The following is an 18,565-nucleotide window of genomic DNA, read 5'->3' as shown; positions in this document are numbered from 1 at the left end:
ATTAGGGAAGGGTAAAAATCTCATTCACTGAAATAGGTTCTTAGGTGTGAAAACAGGCACCTGGCAATTGCTTAGTAAATATTATCATTATTATTATTTATTACTATCGCCAATCCAGCTCAGAACTCTTGGCTCTTACCAGTGCTGGTCCCCTACTTGAGTGTCCTGGGTAACCGTAGTGCTCTGCAGTGTGTGAAGCAACAGACCAAGGAGCAGTGGCTGAGAGCTTTACCACTGGTTAATTCACACCCTGGGGTGCGGTAAGGCGTGACTAATCCTGGGAGGATGTCATTATCTCTTGAGAAGCACATTCCTGGGGGCTTCTTGTTTCAGTATGGGAAATCTTTAGTGCTGAGTGGGAGGTGTCAGCTGGAAGGAAGGGTTGTTTTAATAGTTTCAGAGGGGAATTGAGCAGCTCAAACACTCTTAGACGGTCTGTTTCTTGGGGAAGCTTCCAGACCTCATTTCAAGTTGCCCCAAGGCCAAACAGTGTAAATCTCTCAAGAGGAATCCAGGGTCTTCACTCTAGGCTGTAAACTCGCTGTGGGCAGGGAACATATCTACCAACTCTATTCTACTGTACTCTCCCAAATGCTTAGTACAGTGCTCTGCACACAGTAAGTGCTCAATAAATGCCATGATTGATTGGACATCAGAGATAATAATAATGTTGGTATTTGTTAAGCGCTTACTATGTGCAGAGCACTGTTCTAAGCAATGGGGTAGATACAGGGTAATCAGGTTGCCCCACGTGAGGCTCACAGTCTTAATCCCCATTTTACAGATGAGGTAACTGAGGCACAGAGAAGTTAAGTGACTTGCCCACAGTCACACAGCTGATAAGTGGCAGAGTCGGGATTCGAACCCATGACCTCTGACTCCGAAGCCCGTGCTTTTTCCACTGAGCCACGCTGCTTCTCTGGAAACGGTGAGGAGGAGAACCCTGAATGGTGCCTCAGGCACATGCTAATAAGGTAATATACAAGTGGACAGATTTCTATGCTTTCTGAAGTTAATAGATATAACAATCAGGTTCTCCGAGAACTTAAATATTACTGACCAGAAGCTTACCTGGGCACCGTAAGATATCTTCATTATGTATTCCATTTTGCAGCTTGAGGAAAAGGAAAACAATATATTATTTAGTAATATTATTATTAATAGTAACATTAATCTTCCCTGACTAATTCATCTCCTTCCCAGGACACATTGACTCAGCCAGGCCCTCAGCACTTCTAAGCCAACTATGAATTTAAACACTTCTACTCATAGCACTTCTGTATCTAATGACTTACCTAAGCATCTACACCTACATATCTACATAACTCATCTACCTCTCTCTCCTTTATCTTCTACCTATAAATTAATTTGTGTCTTTCTCCCCACTAGGAGTAAGTTCTTGAGGGGAGGATTCTGTCTTCTAATATTGTACTTACCCTAGCGCTTAGCACAGTGCTCTGCAGACAATAGGTCTGTCCTAGCAATTGGCCCTATCAGAGGAACAAAGCCCTCAAATGTCATGGTGTGTCCCAGAGTTGGGAATATGGCATTGCCCTTTAAGAGAATGCTTAGCAATGTTGCTAATAGTGCCTGTGAGGGTGACTGATCGAGGGCATTTATTGAGTGTTTATTGTGTGCAGAGCACTGTTCTAAACCCTTGCTTTGTCTTATGCCGTCGAGTCGTTTCCCACCCACAGCGACATCACGGACACATCTCTCCCAGAACGCCCCGCTCTCCAGCAGCAATCGTTCTGGAAGTGTATCCACAGAATTTTCTTGGGAAAAATATGGAAGTGGTTTACCATTGCCTCCTTCCACATAGTAAACACATAGAAAGTATGAGAAGCAGCGTGGCGCAGTGGAAAGAGCACGGGCTTTGGAGTCAGGGCTCATGAGTTCAAATCCCAGCTCTGCCACTTGTCAGCTGTGTGACTGTGGGCAAGTCACTTAACTTCTCTGTGCCTCAGTTCCCTCATCTGTAAAATGGGGATGAAGACTGTGAGCCCCACGTGGGACAACCTGATTCCCCTGTGTCTACCCCAGTGCTTAGAACAGTGCTCTGCACATAGTAAGCACTTAACAAATACCAACATTATTATTATTATTAGTAAACTTGAGTCTCCTCCCTCGACTCTCTCCCGTGCTGCTGCTGCCCTGCACAGGTGAGTTTTTACTTGTAGCAGATTACCTTCCACTCATTATCTGCTGCTCAAGCTAGGAATGGAATGGGTAGACCCCTGCTTGACTCTCCCTCCTATAGCCGAAACTGGTAGAGTACTGGAAACTCACCAGGGGTGACCCTGAGAGGGATCTAAACACTTAGGAAAGTACAATACAACAGGCTTGGTAGACATGTTCCCTGCCTACAAGTGTTTATTATGTGTAAAGCACTGTTCTAAACACTTGGGAGAGTACAATACAATAGGGTTGGTAGACATGAGGAAGCAGCGTGGCTCAGTGGAAAGAGCCTGGGCTTCGGAGTCAGAGGTCATGGTTTGACTCCCGGCTCTGCCACTTAACTGTTTGACTGTGGGCAAGTCACTTCACTTCTCTGTGCCTCAATTACCTCATCTGTAAAATGGGGATTAACTGTGAGCCTCACGTGGGACAACCTGATTACCCTGTATCTCCCCCAGTGCTTAGAACAGTGCTCTGCACATAGTAAGCGCTTAACAAATACCAACATTATTATTATGTTCTCTGCCCACAATGAGTTTACAGTCTAGAGATGATACAGGTGCATAATCAGCATTCTTTCCACAGCCCCCCAAGCCACTCATATACAATTCACAACCTCTACTAGTCAAGTCTGCCATGCTTTATCGTGGTTTAAGTGGCTCTTTAGATCAGAAAGCTTCTCTATTTTTCTGATCTTAGAATGCCAATGTGGTCTGTTCTAAATAAATGCAAGCAATGGGTGAGAAGTTTTTATGACTTGGGATGCTGGGAATTAATTAGGGAAGACATGTTAATAATTGTGTTACTTAAGCACTTACTATATGTCAAGCATATATTTGTGGGTGTAGATGCAAGATATTCACATCCGACACAGTCCCTGTCCCAAATGGGGCTCACAGTCTAAGGGGGAGAGAGAACAGGTATTGAATCCCCATTTTTCAGATGAGGAAACTGAGGCATAGAGAAGTTAAGCGACTTGTCCGAGGTCACGAAGCAGGCAAGTAGCGTAGCTCTCATATCGTCTAGTGCTCAAACCCAGCCTCTTTCCACTAGATCACACTGCTTGTCAGCATTTTAGGAGGTGGGATTTAGGGAGGGCTTTTGAATATGGGGAGGATTGTGGTCTGTTGTATCTGGGGAGGGAGATGAGTATGAACAAAGGGATGGAGGCAGTTAGAAGGAACAAAGGATGTGGATTAAAGAGTAGTAGGTGGAGAGCAATATGTAAAATGGAGCTGGTTGGTGGAGAACTTCAAAGCCCATTGTGAGGAGTTTTGCTTCTCACAGAAGGACACACAGTATCCCAGTGGAGGGTTTTAAGGAGCAGAGAGATGTGTGCCTTCTGACTCTGCAGAAAGAGAATCCTTGCAGCAGTGGGCATTATAGAGTGGAACGGGGAGAGGCTGGAGGCAGGGAGAGCAGTGAGAGGGCTGATACAATAGTCTAATCACGATATGAACAGAGCTTGTACCAAAGCATAGCTGTTTGAGTGGAGAGGAAGGGATAGATCTCGGAAGTGGTGTGTGGAAAGAAAGAGGATGGATTTTGAGCAGATTGGAAGTGATAAGTGAAAGACTGGGAGGAGTCCATGATAATACTGAAGTCGTTGGCCCCCAGGGCAGGGAATACTGAGATAGGAAACTTAGGTGGAGGAGTAGATTTAGGAGGAAAGATGGATAGGCTATATTATTTTTGAGGTGCCTGCGGGTGATGTCTTAGGAGCAAGAGAAGATGCAGGTTTGTGAGTTAGATGAGTGGCCGGGACTAATGAGGTGGATTTGGGAGTCATCTGACTAGCGATGAAAGAAACGAGCTCCACGAGAGAGTGGCTCAAGAGCGAGGAGATCAGGGGACCCAGAACAGAGCTGTGCAGGACACCTACAGTCTCTATTTAGACTGGAGCCCCATGTGGGACAGGGACTGTGTCCAACCTTGTCCAACCTGTGCCCATCTTGTGTCCACCTCAGCGCTTGGCATGTAGTAAGTGCTTAGAAATACTGTAATTATTAGCAAGTACCATAATTGTAAATTATAAGGGAGGAATGAGAGACAGAAAAAGAGCAAGCAAACAAAACTGAGAAGGAGCAATCGCAGAGGTAGAGGTAGGAGGAGAATTAGGTTAATACTGTGTCAGCCAAACCAGAAGAGGTTCAAGGAGGAGGGAGGGAGTCCACAGCGACAGAGGCAGTTGAGAAGTCCAGGTGAATGAGACAGATCCCATGGAATTTGGCAGGATGATCAGAGGTAACTTTAGAGAGTACATCCTCAGTGGAGTGAAGGGATCAAAAGTCAGTTTGTAGTGAGTCAAGAAGAGGGTTGGGGCAGAGGAAGTGAAGGCAATGGGTGTAAATGGTCCTTTCTATGAGTTTGGGTAGGTTCGGGAGCATGGAGACAGAGTGATATCTGAAAAAGGTTTTGGGAACCAGAGAGGACTTTGAAATATGGGGAAGACATGAGCATGTTTGAAGGCAGAAGGAAAGGAGCCAACAGAGAGTGAGACCTAGAGAGAGCAGGGAAGCGAGGGGAGAAGAGTGGATCTAAGAGCTTTCAGAAGCGAGAGGAGATAGGGTGAGTGCACAGGTAGAGGGAATAGATTTAAAGGGAAGACAAGAGACCAGCTTTTGAGAAGTGGCATTTTGGAGTGAAAGAGCACAGGACTGGGAGGCAGGAAATTAGGGTTCTAATCCCAGCTCCACCACTTGCCTGCTGCGTGACCTTGGGCAAGTCACTTAACTGTTCACTGCTTCCATTTTCTCATCTGTAAAATGGGTATTAAATACCTGTTCTCCTACCCTGTAATACTATGAGCCCTTTTGGAACAAAGAATATGTCTGATCCAATTGTATTGCATCTACCCCAGTACTTACCACAATTCTTGGTACCCGATAAGCACTGAACAAATACCACAGTTATTATTGAAAAACAGCTGGAAAGCAGAAGGCAGATGAGAAGGGGGTAATAGAGTGGTGAAGAGAAACAGATGGTAAAGGTGGTCAATGGTGAGGGAGGGTGGTGGGTGAGGAACTGAGGATTTCAGGGAAGAGTGAAAGGTTTGGAAGTTGATGAGGCTGGGATTTGAAGAGGGGAAATAGAAATGTTGCCAAGCAGAAGAGAGAGTTGATTGTCTAGTGACTTTGGTCAGCCTGGTGCAGTGAATAGAGCACAGGCCTAGGAGTGAGAAAGTATTGGGTTCTAATCTGGGCTCTGCCACTTGTCTGCTGTATGACCTTAGGCAAGTCATTTCACTTCTCTGTGCCTCAGTTACCTCATCTGTAAAATGGGGATTGAGACTGCAAGCCCCACATGAGACAGGGGACCGTGTCCAACCCGATTTGCTGGCATCCACCCCAGCGCTTAGTATAGTGCCTGGCACATAGTAAGTGCTTAACAAATACCATAGTAATAATAATTATTATTATTTGGTTCTGGGGAGGCGGGCACAGGAGAATGGATGGAACAGGGCCGGCTTCTGACAGTCATGCGTCCTGAGGCAGGAGTTCAAAGTGCTGCCCCTAAGGTCACACATCACATGCTGTCTGCTGCCGGATGCAGGCTGGATGGCCAAACAGCATTTCTGGATTTCATATTTTCCCTTCCCGTTATTGGAAAGAGCACGGGTCTGGGAGTATAGAGGTCGTGGGTTCTAATCGCAGCTCCGCCACTTGTCAGCTGTGTGACTTTGGGCAATTCACTTAACTTCTCTATGCCTCAGTTACCTCATCTGTAAAATGGGGATTAAGATGTGAGCCTCACATGGGACAACCTGATTACCTTGGGATTTACCCCAGCACTTAGGACAGTGGTTGGCACATAATAAGCACTTAACAAGTACCATTATTATTATTATTCCCACTCTGGGCCTCAGAGCCACAATCATGCCTTAGTCCACTGGCTTCTTCCTGAAACATCTCCCACCTCTGGCCCCATTACTCCCCAGGATGCCCTTTCCAATCAATCAATGGTATTTTTTAACCACTTAATGTGTGCAGAGAAGTGTACTAAATGCTTAGGGGAGTAGAGTACAACACAAACAGACATTAATATACAGAAATAAACAAATTACAGATATGTATCTAAGTGCAGTGGTGTTGAGGGTGGGGTGAATACCAAAGGTCCAAAGAGTACAGATCCAAGTTCATGGACAACACAGAAGGGAAAGGGCGTCAGGGAACGGAGGACTTAATCGGGGAAGGTCTCTTGGAAGAGATGCGATTTTAATAAGGCTTTGAAGGTGGGGAGAGTGGTGATCTGGTATATGGAGGGAAAGGGAGTTCCAGGTCAGAGGCAGGATATGGGAGAAGGGTCAACAGCAAGAGAGATGTGATAGAAATACAGAGAGTAGGTTGACACTGGAGGAGCGAAGTGTGTGGCTGGGCTGTAGTAGGAGAGTAGTGAGGTGAGGTAGGAGGGGGCAAGGTCATTGAATGCTTTAAAGCCGATGGCAAAGAATTTCTATTTGATGTGTAGTTAGATGGGTAACCACCTGGAGATTTTTGAGGATTGGGAAGATGTGTATGAGTGGCTCGTCTCTTCTCCCTCCACCCCTCCGGTCTCTGAGAGGAAGCAGCACTGACTGCATAGACCTTCCTTCTGTTCTGCCAGGCCCAGCCAGGCAGTCAGACCACCGGGCTAAACTGCCGCCGGTCTCTGATCACCGTACCAAGAGCTGAGAGGGTTAAGGGTGGGTCCTGAATGCACGAATGACTCAAGAACACAATCCACATGCCCACTTAAGCAGTGGATGCCACAACATACTCACCGGCCAGACGTCCTTCAAGCCCAGCCCTTCCGACAGAACCCTTTCCTTCCATCCCTTATCGGTGCCGAGTGCTGGCAAGGGTTGTCGATATGCACAGATCTATCAGCCATTCCTTCTGGGCCCCAACTGGGCTGTCCGGTTCAGTCTGTGCCTTAGGCAGCTATTGTTCAGGGGCCCTGCTGATGAGCTCTGCGGAGCGAGATGGAATCCCCCGTCCCCATGTGAAAGGGCAATTTGGAGGTTGTGTTCCGGGCGGAGCGGGAGGAGGGAGGGGGAAGTTCAATTTTCCTCCGAAGCCCAGGGAAACGGTGAACGCGACAAGCAGGGGAACGGCCGGGATGGATAGATGGCGGCGCGAGCCGGCCGTTAGAAACCCGGGATCCATTTTCCAGGTTTACATTCTCAATTCATAAAGGTTTAAAAACTATGGATTTTCATTTTGCGTGCTGCACCCTGTAACCTTCACAACTTGTCTCCAGAGCCCAAGGCGTCAGTGGCCGGCGTGGCAGGACTTGTAATGCAGCACTGCTATACGCGAGATGGGCGCTCAGGGAGAAGGGACATTAAACAGATGAACAAGTGCAAATCAATCAGGGCTTTCCTTCTTCTGGCTCCCAGAACCGGGCTTTTGTTTGTCTTGTGCTGTGCTCGTGATTCCAGCCAAGAATGAGAAGAGTAGTCGAATCTGGGCTCAGGTAGGCTAAAAGCTAAAAAGGCTCCACTTCAGGCCCAAACCCCCACTTTCTTTTACTTTTCTTCTCAATGAACCCCAAAAGAAAGAAGAGAAACTCATCCTCTTCTCTCCAGGCCCCAGTCTGAGTGGATGTGTCCATACCACAAGCCACACCTTCACTACTAAATTATACGTACTGCAGGGCTCAGTTGAACATCACAGATCCAAGTGCTCATGCGACTTTAGAAACCGTCAGATCTGAAGCCGTTTTCACCCTGTCTTCCCCACCAACACTAACACAGAATGAATCTATAGAGAAACCTAGCATTCGATCTTGGTACTGTCAGGGGAGAGCCCTCCCCCCCAGGTCAAAGGCCATTTACTACGTCTGTGGGGTAGAGAAATACCATGATTCTCATCCCCTCACCTACACACATATGTCAAGAAATAAATACCGACTGCTGTAATAATGGCTGTCGGAGTCACCGCCTCACGTGAAGGGAGAAAATGAAAAGGATGTTATATCAATTTTCTCATTATCTCTCTTCCATACTCAAACCCATTCAAATACATGTGCACCCTATATGTTTCCATAGGGCTTTTTGTTGTTGTTGTTATAGTGGGGGCATGAGAGAGGAATGTTTGCAGTCATCACTTTAAGAATTTTGGAAAAAGCATGTCTTTCTGAAATGTCCTTCAGGTTTAGAGTCTTCACCGAAAAGAGATTTCTGGGCAGATTGATTTTTTTACAGGAAAGAAGTGAGAAAAGTGTGACTAAAAGCCTGCAAGCTGCATTCTCAGGTCACTTAATAGAAGTCACTGGGCCCTCCAGAAGGCCCTCTACCCTCCCCTTCCCCCCCAACTCCACCTTGTAGCTGCAGAATCATGACACCAAAGCTTGGCACTAGCAGAGTTGGCGTGGGCATGAACAGGTCTAGTTTGACATCTGTGAATCGCTTTTTGAACCAGCTCATTTTCCCTTATCTAAAATAGGCCCAGCCCCATTCAACCCAATTCAAAAGAGCTTATGTAAAAGAAGCAACTGTAGAGCTTTGATTTTTTTTTCCATCATTTGGTTTAGCTCCAGATGGTTCAATATGTTACAAGACTATTGATCTATTTAGGTGGCACCTATCACAGTGGGATCTGCCCTGTTAAGGGCACTGTTTTTCCCCATATTACTGCATAAGACAACTCAGCAAAGACAGTGGCTTAGCACAGTTCTTTGAGGGTCTGGTCCCAAGAAAGATTTTTAAACACAGCATTACAGCAACCTAGATAGGCATTTGTAAAATCAGGTATTGCATTAAAATCCTTGCGAGCGTCAAAGGCTGGCTTTGGTTTCTGCCGAAGGAAGGCATGAAAAAGAAATGAAGTAAAAGAAGGCAGTGTATGCCAAGAACAGTAATTTAAAGCTTTCATGTCTGGAGATCAATTAATTATCCAAACCTCCAGATTTTAGAAGCAGGATATTTAATCTCCCTTTTTCCCTTGGGTCTCAGGCCTTTGGCCTCAGCATCTTGACCTCTGCCCTTTCACCCTGGCTCCCCCAGGATCCTGCTAAATATAGCCCCATTGTTTTGAAACAATGCTCCAGGAAATTTGGGGGTTAAGTGGGAAACAGGGTCCTCTAAAGCAGTTCTTTGGGCAACAACCACGCTAAAGTCATTCTGGAGGTTGGTGATTTAGTGCTCCAAATTACATTTTGTTGGTCCTATTATGCTAACCTGAAATGATAAAAAACCCAAACATTGCCTGCAAAGTCTATGAAAGGACAGCAATCCTTCAATCCCCTCCCACCTCCTCAGTCTGGGGCTGGAAATATGTCTTAGATCATGGAGCAAGGTGTAAAAGAGGAATTGGAGAATTGCAAATCGTTCTCAGATCTAAAGCCTCTTTTCCCATCATGTGCCCACTCCAGAATCTAGCATCAGAAGAATCTAGTTAAGTAAAGAGGTTGAGAAATGTACTGTTCGTGGAAATGAATAAAAGTCAATAAGTAAAGAACACGAAAACAAGGACCAGTGGTGTGAGAGGAAAGCAGTACGTTATTAGAAGAGAGGGGGCATGTGCCAGGCAATAGAGAGATAGGGACATTTTGACAGGCTGTCTTAGAAGGCTGGCACCTAGGCTCAGTACAATCTGAATGACCTGTGGGGTCAAGAACTAGTGTGCGATACTAGTGTATGGAGGATCACGGAGAGGCTGAGATGTTCTGGAGAAATGAATCGTGGTCCTCTTTGGAAGGGCAGCAGGAGGAGGGGAGGGGCAGGACCCGAGATGAAGTGGATTGGGGCAATCAGCCGACTGTGAGGGGCAGTGAGGGAGTCCACAGTGGAGAAGCAGCATAGTCTGATGAAAAACTCATGGGCCTGGGAGCCAGAAGACCTGGGTTCTAATCCTGGTTCTGTCACTTGCCTGCTGTGGCAAGTCACTTAACTTCTCCATGGCTGTTTCCTTCACCGTAAAATGGGGATCCGTACCTCCTGTTTTCCCTCCTCCTTAGACTATGAGTCTTGTGTGGGACAGGGACTGTATCTGGCCTGATTCACTTGTAACTACCCCAACTCTTAGAACAGTACTTGATACATACTAAGCGCTTTACAAATATCATTGAAAAAGCAAACATTAAATGAGTGAATGATACAGTGACGCTTAGGTTGAACAGGAAGTTGGGTGAAATATTATTCGTAGCATTATTAATAATCGTAATGGCATTTGTTAAAACATTTGCGACATGCCAAGCATTGGGATAGATACAAGACAATCAAGGTTGGATACAGCCTCTGTCTCTCACGGGGCTTACAAACTAAGGGAGATGGAGAGCAGGTATTTTGTTCTCATTTTTCAGATGAGGAAATTAAAGCACAGAGAAGTTAAGTGACTTGCCCAACGTCACCCAGGAGGCAAGTGACAGAACCAGTATTAGAATTTAAATCCTCTGACTCCCAGGCCCCTGCTCTTTCTATTAGGCCAGGTTGCTTATTTTAGACTGAAAGATCATTCTGGTAATTGTGGTAATGGGTATAACCTTTGGCTTCAGCCAGAAGCTGGCTCATTCCTGGTGAAAGGCAGTGAGCAGAGGCCAGCCTCTGTGACTAACTGGGAATACCAGCCTCATCTCTTCTCGACCTCAGCAGGTTGTACATTCAGGGAAGGAGGAAACACAGCCCAGACTAGAGGAAGGGGAGATTTCCAATACAACACCTGGATTTTATAAACAAATCTTATTAATCAATCATAGGTCCCTGGGATGTATTATTGGTCCTGTTTGGCAGTTGAATTGTATAAGGAGGTTGACCATCTTCACTTCAGACAGAACAGAAAGATAAGGGCTGAGGCTGCAGCATCAGGGGTTTAAATTAGATATAGAGATATACTTCCAGACAGAGATGCTTGTTGGATTCTGGAATGAAATACAGGTGGAAGTTGTGAACTCTTTTTTTTCCTGGCCTGCAAAACCTGTCCCTTCCCACCAGAGTTTCTAGTGGAGTCTGTGGGATGGGAATGGGAAGGATATAACACTCAGAGAAGGTGTAGGGTGGATGGGGAAACGATGACTTGCTATTTGCATCAGCACAATCCTCTCCCTGATCATCACAGCCCAGGAGTGCCAGCGAAGGAAAGACCTGGGTGAAAATAGCTGTGCCTGGGAGCCAAGGCAGCCACCTCTCCACAGAAGGGAGGATGGCCACATTTTGGGGGCACAGAAAATTTAAGTGACTTGCCAAAGGTCCTGGGTAGGGTCCCTATCCTGGGGAGGGTTGGGTTCCTCCATCCTCTAAAAATCCGAGCCTACTGGAAGAAATATTCTAGGATGAAACCTAGTTTTTGTCATCTCTCCAGTTGAGGTCTAAGATTATAGGAGATGTTATAGTGCAATATAATCAGAGGAGACTTCTAGTCCATCAAAAGCTGGATTTTCTTTTGGGCCCTTGAATGAAAAGTATCTGTTTGGGATTACAAAAGTAGTAGTGCTCAAGCATTTTGATTTGCAGAACCCTTCCAAAGAGCTCAAAGAACTTTGCCAACTTACACCAACTTTCTGAGAAGTGGGAGTTTTACAAGGACCATCATTACCTGTTTTATTATGAAGGAGAAAATTGTGATTCCTAAACTTTACAGGCTTAATGATTTGGGTGAGTCATCACGTTCTGAGACCAGACCTCCGTTCTCTAACCCAAGCTCAGTTCGGCTTGGCATGAGCTTAATTATGAGTAGAGTTGCCCTTTGATTCAAAGGCGATACTGATAGTGCTGCAATTTTTCAATCAATGGCATTTACTGAGTACTTTGTGTGGAGCACTGTACTAAACACTACAATACAATAGAGTTGATTGACACTATTTCTGCTCTTTAGGAGCTTACGGTTTACAGGTGGGAGTTCACGGTCTACAGAGATTGAATCTGAGAATGTGAGTGTCAACAAGAAAGTCTCTTGCGCGCACACACACACACACGTGCACACACACACACACACACATTTTTATTCCCCAGGGAGAGAACAGAGTCAGAGGTCATGAGTTTGAAATCCGGCTCTGCCACATGTCAGCTGTGTGACTGTGGGCAAGTCACTTAACTTCTCTGTGCCTCAGTAACCCCATCTGTAAAATGGGGATTAAGACTGTGAGCCTCACGTGGGACAACCTGATGACCCTGTATCTACCCCGGCGCTTAGAACAGTGCTCGGCACATAGTAAGCGCTTAACAAATACCAACATTATTATTATTATGTGTTAGCATTTTCTGGCCCCCTGCCATTTGAGCGAGCATTGCTCAGACACCAGTGGTCAAGAAGAAAAGGTTATGTCCTACTGTCAGTAGGACCTGAATTTGTGTTGTTTATAGAGGAGTGGTGATGGTTTGACTGATTCATCAGCAATCTCACACCCAGTCCCTCTGTGCCCAGGAGCTGGGAGGGAGGGCTGGTGCCATCTGTGGTCACAGAATAGCATATCTTTAAACCCTCAATAGTAGTAAAATCAATCAATTGAAATTACTGAGCCGAGCACTGTACTGAGCGACTGGGGGAGTACAAATGTAGCAGAGTTGGTAGACCTGTTGCCTTCCCATAGTGAGCTGCAGTCTCGAGGGGCAGACAGACATTAATATACATATCCATAATTTATTTATATTAATGACTGTCCCTCTAGACTGAAAGATCATTATGGGCAGGGAACGTGTCTACCAACTCCGTTATACTGTACTCTCCCAAGCACTTAATACAGTGCTCTGCACACCGTAAGCACTAAATAAATACGATTGATTGAATATAAATAAATTACAGATTTGTACATAAGTGCAATGGGGCTGAGGGAAGGGTGAATAAAGGGTGCAAATTCAAGTGCAAGAGTGATGCAGAGGGAAGTGAGAGAAGAGAAAAATGAGGGCTTAGTTGGGAAAGGCTTCTTGCAGGAGCCGCACTTTTAATAAGACTTTAAAGGTAGGGAGAGTGAACGGCTGTCGGATGTGACATTGTCTATATCATTCAACGCAAGCATCAAAAACTGTTCGGCTGTTAGCTTAAATGGAGTCTTCACTTGGCTTGGATAGACACTGTTAGCTTTCTCCTCCTCCAACCCTGTTCCCATACAGAGCGCCTCATCTTCTCATCCAAACCGTGTCCTCCCCCTGAATTTCCCATCAGTAGAGACAACACTGTTATTATCCCTGTCTCATGAGCCCTTAACTTTGGCATTATCCTCAACTCATCTCTCTGATTCAACTCTCATTTTCCAATCAACAAGCCCTGTTGACTCTTTCATCATATCGCTGAAAATTTACACTTTCCTCTCCATCCAAACTGCTACCCTGATGATCCAAACATTTGTCATATCTCACCTTCAGTTCTGCATCAGGCTCCTCACTGACTTCCTTGCCTCCTTGCGTTGTGTTTCTTCTCACTGTAGACCTTACTTCACTCTGCAGCCCGGATCATTTTTCCTGAAACAGAATCATTTGTTTCTTAAACATATATAGAGACAGAGAAGCACCGTGGCTCAGTGGAAAAAGCACGGGCTTGGGAGTCAGAGGTCATGGGTTTGAATTTCGGCTCTGCCACTTGTCAGCTGGGTGACTGTGGGCAAGTCACTTAACTTCTCTGTGCCTCAGTAACCCCATCTGTAAAATGGGGATTAAGACTGTGAACCTCACGTGGGACAACCTGATTACCCTGTCTCTACCCCAGCGCTAAGAACAGTGCTCTGCACATAGTAAGCGCTTAACAAATACCAGCATTATTATGAAGAAGAAAGGTGTTCCATATCAGAGGCAGGATGTGGGTGATGGTGTGAGCAGCAAGATGGATTAATTCAGAGTATAGTGAGTAGGTTGGCATTAGAGGAGCTAAGTGTTCAGGCTGCATTATAGTATGAGAGGAAGGAAGGAAGACAGCAAGGGTAAGGTGACTGAGCAGTTTAAATCTGCTGGTAAGGAGTTTCAGTTTGATCTGAAACTAGTTTCAGTTTGATCTGATCTAGAAGCAGCGTGGCTCAGTGAAAAGAGCACGGGCTTTGGAGTCAGAGGTCATGGGTTCAAATGCCGGCTCTGCCACTTGTCAGCTGGGTGACTGTGGGCAAGTCACTTAACTTCTCTGTGCCTCAGTAACCCCATCTGTAAAATGGGGATTAAGACTGTGAGCCTCACGTGGGACAACCTGATTACCCTGTCTCTACCCCAGCACTTAGAACAGTGCTCTGCACATAGTAAGCGCTTAACAAATACCAACATTATTATTATTATCTGGGGGTGGTTGGACAACCACTGGAGGTTCTTGAGGAATGGGCGGAAATGGATCATATAAATTTTGTAGGAAAATGATCCGGGGACCAGACTGGAGTGGGGGGAGACAGGAGACGGGGAGGCCAGCTAGGAGGCTAATGGAGTAATCAAGACAGGATAGTATAAATACTTCGATCAGTATGGTAGCAATTTGGATAGAGAGAAAAGGGCAGATTTTAGTGATGCTGTGAAGGTACAACTGATAGAATTCAACAATGGACATTTCTGCACCCTCACCCATTTCATAAATCACTTTAGAGTATGACACACAGAGATCACTTTAAAGTATGACACACAGAGTGACTTAATACGGATTGGGGTCAGTCGAGGGAGAGTCTTTTCAACTTCTGGTTAATACCGGGGAAAAGCAAAAGTCAAAAAATGATAAACAAAAGAAACAGCAATAACACAATTAAGAAAAGAAAATAAAGTCATTCTTTACACAATTATACAAGATGGGAACTCAAAAACAGCAGGAACATCAAAGTAGGACACGTAAAAAATGAACACCCCAAGAAACCCCCTTTTATGAGTGAGGTCAGGTAAAGAACATATCTAGAAAGCTAACTACCTTGATCCTGCTTCCTGCCTTCGTGTTGCCTGAGTCTCGTTTATACATTGTAGTAGAGTGAGAGTCTCAGTTCCTTTGAGGGAAGTATTGGCAATTAGAAAGTCTTTAGTAAAAATGGGGCAGTTGTAGAAAATGAATCAGTCAGTCGATTTATTGAGCACATAGTATGTGCAGAGCACTGTACTAAGTGCTTGGGAGAGAACAACGTAGTGTTGGTAGAAATATTCCCTATCCACAAGGATTCTAGAGGGGGAGCAGATATTAAAATAAATTACGACTGTGTTCGTAAGTGCTGTGGGGCTGAGAGTGGGGTGACTAAAGGGTACAAATCCAAGTGCCAGGGTGATGCCGAGAGAAGGAGTGAGGGAAATGAAGGCTTAGTTGTGGAAGGCTTCTTGGTGGAGTTGTGAATGTAATAATGCTTTGAAAGTAGGGAGAGTGATCATCTGTTGGATTTGAAGGGGGAGGAAGTTCCAGGTCAGAGATGACATGGTGACATGGGCGAGGGAGTCAATGATGAGATAGACAAGATGAAAGTACAGTGAGTCGGTTGGTGTTAGAGGAGAAAAGTGAACGTGCTGGGTTCTAATAGGTAATCAGGGAGGTAAGATAGGAATAAAAGAGAAAAAAGGGAAAAAAACCAAAATACTTGCTAGCAAATGTGCAGAACATGCACTGTCCTCCAAGTGAGAACTTCCTAGAAGTCCCATTTCTGGGCTAAGCACCTGAATGACCACGTGCATAGAGGAAACGGAAAAAAAATAATGACAGAGGTGGTTTTCTCTGCTCGCTGCCTGATCTTCTCAGATGTAGAGCAGCCTTGAAAATAGTCACTGGCTTGGCTGAACAAGGGTGATCAGACTTGAAGAAAATTTTTACTAATAATAATGGTGGTATTTACTAAGTGCTTACTATGTGCAAAGCATTGTGCTAAGCACTTAAGTAGCTTCACATTGAACACAGTGCCTGTCCCACAGGCTGACAAGAGGAATATATATTTTATCCCCATTTTATAGATGAGAACACTGAGACATAGAGAAGTTAAATATCTTGCCCAAGGACACACATCAGGCAAGTGGTGGAACAAGGAAAAACCCAGGTCGTTTGACTCCCAGGTCCCAAAGTGGATTAAACAGGGGATCAATGCCAAATCAAACACCAGAGAGAAAGCAAATTAATTCACTCTGGATTCTCCATTCTGCTATGCTTCCATTTAGTCTATGCTTAATGGAGGAATTTGGGCATTTGCTTATTTATTTGCTTATTTAGAGAAGCAGTGTGGCCTACTGAATAGAGTACGAGGCTGGGAGTCAGCAGGACCTGATTTCTAAGCCTGGATCTATCACTTGCCTGCTGTGTGACCTTGGGCAAGTTATTTAACTTCTCTGTGCCTCCATTACCTCATCTGTAAAATGTGGAATAAGACTTTGAGACTCATGTGGGACAACTGTGTCTAACCTGATCATTCTGATCTACCCCAGCACTTAAAACGGGACCCGGAACATAGTAAGCTCTTAACAAGCACCAGAATTAGTTATCATTGTTGTTATTATTTCTCTAGCCAAAGGGCATGGGGCACCGTGGAGAGTGCAGATAGCCAGGAGCTACATTGGCTAATGTGGGTGAACTCCAGACAAGTGAAATAGAATTTTTGAGGCCTGATGATTATTGAAAATTTCTTGCAAGGCTGATGTTGCATAATGGATTTTCATCTCCAAGCCACAGAAATTTATCAAAAATGTAAAAATCCCATTGAAAGAAATGATTTCTGACAAACCCTTATTGCATGCCTCTGCCTAGGGCAAGCCTATGGAAGTCTGAAAAAAGTGGTCGCAATCTGCCTGTGTTTTAACAATACTAATGCTATTTGTCTTGTTAGCCTGCTACTGATAGGCAGATTTGCTGAGAATACTCTTTGTTGTAATCCAGTAAGGGAAGACTAATAAACAGTAGTTTGAGGCATTGTCGACAGAGGTTCCAAATTGAGCTTTCACATTAAATTGTAAATGCCTTGACAATGACTAGATTTTTTTTTTTTACATTATTCCCCTAAGTACCTAGCCCAGGTGCTTTTCACACAGGAGGTGCTCAATAATACTGTGGAATGAATGGAAGAATGAATGACTCAAAGGCCTGCTTGAATGACAGATATGTCTCTGGTTCAGTCTGGGCTCCTGACATTCCCCCCACTGATAGTCTGCCTGGATCCTGAGTGTCCCTGAGGTGATTCCAGGGTCGACCGCCTGTCAATCATATGGACATGACGAATCAAGGTTTCTGGGGTAAACAGGAAGCAGGACTGTGGCACATGGCTTTAAAAAAGTTAAATGCCAACTTGATGCAAAAAATCATACAGATCACCAGTTTAAACTGTCCAGCTGTCCAATATTGGTCAAGAAAACAAAGAACAATAAGGAAAGTTGGGGGAAACCATAATTTGGATCTGATAAGTGATTTGATTTGTGTCTCCCCTTTATTCAATGTATCCCCAACCCAGTAAAATCACAATAATCCCCGTAGTTCCATAATTGAGAGAAGCAGCATGGCTTAGTGGAAAGAGCCCGGGCTTGGGAGTCAGAGGACATGGGTTCTAATTCCGGCTCTGCAACTTGTTTGCTGTGTGAACCTTGGGTAAATCACTTAACTTCTCTATGCCTCAGTTACCTCATCTGTAAAATGCGGATTAAAAGGGTGAGCCCCACATGGGACAACCTGATTACCTGTATCTACAACAGTGTTTGGCACATAGTAAGCGCTTAACAAATACCATAATAATAGTTATTATTATTTTATCTCTTCTTCTGAATTTCCAAAACAATAGCAATTAAAGGGTTACTTTTCTGAAGCCTCAGATGTTTCTCTTTTTGACAGTGAAGTAGCTTAAAACCTACATGGGACAGAGCAGAATAGGAATATCCTAGTCGATGTCCTTTCCCCAATCTGTTTTCTTACCCCTGGTTCCCTCGGAATTAGAAGACCCCACACCCAACTCAGCCCCAGCTCCTTCCTCAACACCCTAGGGATGTTGCTAAAGCTGGGATTCATTCATTCATTGATTCAATCATATTTATTGAGCACTTACTGTGTGCAGACCACTGTACTGAGAAGCAGCATGGTATAGTGGATAGAGCATGGGCCTGGGATCCAAACCCAGCTCCATCACTGGTCTTCTGTGTGACCTTGGGCAAATCACTTCACTTCTCTGGGGTTCGGTTACCTCATCTGTAAAATGGGGATTGAGACTATGAGCCCCTTGTGGAACAGGGACTGTGTCCAACCCGATTTACTTGTATCTATCCCGGCGTTTAGTATGGTGCCTGGCACATAGTAAGCGCTTGACAAGTACCACAATTATTATTATTATTATTACTACTACTAAGCACTTTGGAGAGGACAATACAACAACGAGCTTACATTCTGGAGGGAAGAGCTTACCATCTAGAGGGATGCTCCCAGTAATAAGTAGCATACACATTGCACCTCGCAGCTTTCCAGCAGAGCATGGATGAGACAACCCAAATTCTTAGGGCTAGAGGGCTTGGTTCAAGGTAGGCAGCCAACTCAGACTGGCTCCAGGGGCCCAGACCAGCCAGAGGAAAAGCTTA

At 45.0% G+C, this 18,565-nt stretch overlaps 1 non-coding gene across 1 annotated transcript; it reads right to left on the bottom strand.

The window, feature by feature from the left end:
• Positions 1-2,172: 2,172 nt before the first annotated feature.
• Positions 2,173-2,310, bottom strand: LOC114810986. Its single transcript, XR_003758672.1, has one exon. It is a non-coding gene; the product is annotated as a small nucleolar RNA SNORA7 (small nucleolar RNA).
• Positions 2,311-18,565: the final 16,255 nt, after the last annotated feature.

The sequence above is a fragment of the Ornithorhynchus anatinus genome, chromosome 3 (assembly GCF_004115215.2).
Source record: "Ornithorhynchus anatinus isolate Pmale09 chromosome 3, mOrnAna1.pri.v4, whole genome shotgun sequence".
In the NCBI taxonomy this organism is placed as follows: Eukaryota; Metazoa; Chordata; class Mammalia; order Monotremata; family Ornithorhynchidae; genus Ornithorhynchus; species Ornithorhynchus anatinus.
Note: the sequence above shows the minus strand (reverse complement) of the source record. Positions and strands in the feature narration are given on the sequence as shown.